Raw genomic sequence first — 2500 nt, forward strand, 5'->3', positions numbered from 1 at the left:
GGTAGGCGCAGAACCTACCATCGACAGTTGATAAGGCAGACATTTGAAAGATGCGTCGCCGGTACGAGGACCGTGCGATCAGCCCAAAGTTATTCAGAGTCACCAAGGCAAACGGACCGGACGAGCCGACCGATTGGTTTTGATCTAATAAAAGCGTCCCTTCCATCTCTGGTCGGGACTCTGTTTGCATGTATTAGCTCTAGAATTACCACAGTTATCCAAGTAACGTGGGTACGATCTAAGGAACCATAACTGATTTAATGAGCCATTCGCGGTTTCACCTTAATGCGGCTTGTACTGAGACATGCATGGCTTAATCTTTGAGACAAGCATATGACTACTGGCAGGATCAACCAGGGAGCTGCGTCAACTAGAGCTGAGCAGCCGGCCGCCCGGGAGTGTGTCCCGGGGGCCCGCGCGAACACGCAAGCGTCCGCTCAATCATTCTGCAAACAGGAGGAGGCTGAGCTCCCCTGCACAATACACCTCGAAACCCTCTCAGGTCCCGGCGGCGCGCAGCGCCGTCTCCCAAGTACTTGGTCGGGTTCGAGAGAGGCGCAATCGCCCGGAGTTAGGCGAGTAGACGCTTTCGGTGCGACCACCCGTGCTCCCAACTGAGCTTGCCGCTGCCGACAGAGGCCCGGGAGCGTGCTGTCGTGGCATTGCCGGCGGGAGACAACACGCGCCACCTACGGTGACCGGCAGCTCCAACGCCAGCGCCACAGAAGGACAAAAGCCCCACTTGGGTGCCGAAGCGAACTCTCCCAGCACAGCGCACGCGCCAACACATCCGCACAGCTGCGATACAAACCACCAGCGAGAACCGCTGGGGCGACCGAGCAGCAGACGGCGTCGCGGCGCCGAGCGCCGGGCGGCGGCGCATCCTCAACGCACACAGTCCTCAATCGGACCAGCACACTGAAGATGTCCACCGCGCTTCGCACCGGGCCCGCGAGGACCTACTTTGGCCGCACGGCGCCGCGCGCAGGGTGCGCCGGCGCGCAGCTGCGACGCCTGCCGCGTCCGTCGGCCGGCGCGCCTGCCACTGGCCGCCCCCACCAGCCGGCTGTAGCGCGTGCGCCCACGCACCGCGCGGCCAGCACGCCGGGAGGCGCCCCCTCACCGGCCGGGGACGGTCCCACCCAGCCACCGCCGCGTATCGCTTCACACCCAGATGCCGTTCAGTTTCGTCGGCATGGTGGGTATCGCTGGAACAACCGGTTAGTACCTCAACCTATCGTCGCCATCACCGATTCACCCCTAGCGAGAACAACCGCACCACAACAGGTTACCATTTGTTCATTTGCGTAACTTCACCAGAAAACGCAGGCGTCCATCGCCATTTGCAACTTCAACGATTATTGCATGCCTGTGTCAGGTGTCACGCCACACTACGTCTGCCCACATACACGCAACAAAATGTGCACGCCTAGACAATACGTGGAAGGTGGCCCCCGTACGTATGCGATGTCCATTGCTCGAACGACTGTCAACCGGCCTCTGTAGCATGTCGCAGATATGGAACGCGGTGCACCATGCCATCACGGTGTGTGAGGAGAGACGACTAGGTCCGAATACATCAACAGACAGCTCATGCTGATCGCCATCCACGGCGTCCGTTCCTCCCACACGTCTCTATGGCGTACCACACTGCAATCCAGCTCTCATAGGGAGACGACACGTAGCTGCGTGCACAATATTTGCACTGTATGGTCCGCCGTTTTTGGGCGCAGTCGTTGTACGGTCACACATGTGCCACGATGTATCATTCAGTACATAAGGACGAATGTGCAGTACAGATTGTGGTTTACGCGTACGACATTAGCGGACAGTTGACACAGGCCGCACCACAACGTAGCCTGAGTACGTCGCATGCGAAGGGCATTGAACATGCAAAGTTCTCACCAACCAGCTTGCGAAGGCAGGGGGCAAGGTGGGGACGTGGGGAGGGGCGGCATGTACGTCCTGCTGCCATCCACATTACAGTGTACAGCAGGAGCATGTGGAAAGTGAGCAAGACTTGCAAGGTGTTTAACATGAAGCGATACACAGGGGAGCGGGCAGTGCGAGTAGCGAACTATATTGCGAGGGTTGCGGGTGGGCAACACTACACTAATTGAACGAGTCGTATAACAATTACAGAGCAGGTTTAGGCGACAACGTGGGTTACGTTAGGGGACAACGTGGGTTACGTTAGGGGACAACGTGGGTTACGTTAGGGGACAACGTGGGTTAGGTTAGGGGACAACGTGGGTTAGGTTAAGGTACAACGTGGGTTAGGTTAAGGCACAACGTGGGTTAGGTTAAGGCACAACGTGGGTTAGGTTAAGGCACAACGTGGGTTAGGTTAAGGCACAACGTGGGTTAGGTTAAGGTACAACATGGGTTAGGTTAAGGTACAACATGGGTTAGGTTAAGGTACAACATGGGTTAGGTTAAGGTACAACATGGGTTAGGTTAAGGTACAACATGGGTTAGGTTAAGGTACAACATAGGTTAG

At 57.1% G+C, this 2500-nt stretch overlaps 1 non-coding gene across 1 annotated transcript in view; it reads right to left on the reverse strand.

Annotated features, from left to right (window-relative positions):
- The window catches only part of LOC124730146, a 1909-nt gene extending 1549 nt beyond the window's left edge, over positions 1–360 (reverse strand). The window contains exon 1 of the ribosomal RNA XR_007007892.1: positions 1–360. This exon is cut by the window's left edge and continues 1549 nt beyond it. This is a non-coding gene — a ribosomal RNA (small subunit ribosomal RNA).
- Between the last annotated feature and the right edge of the window lie 2140 nt (positions 361–2500).

This window comes from Schistocerca piceifrons, unplaced genomic scaffold (assembly GCF_021461385.2).
Source record: "Schistocerca piceifrons isolate TAMUIC-IGC-003096 unplaced genomic scaffold, iqSchPice1.1 HiC_scaffold_1230, whole genome shotgun sequence".
Classification (NCBI taxonomy): Eukaryota; Metazoa; Arthropoda; class Insecta; order Orthoptera; family Acrididae; genus Schistocerca; species Schistocerca piceifrons.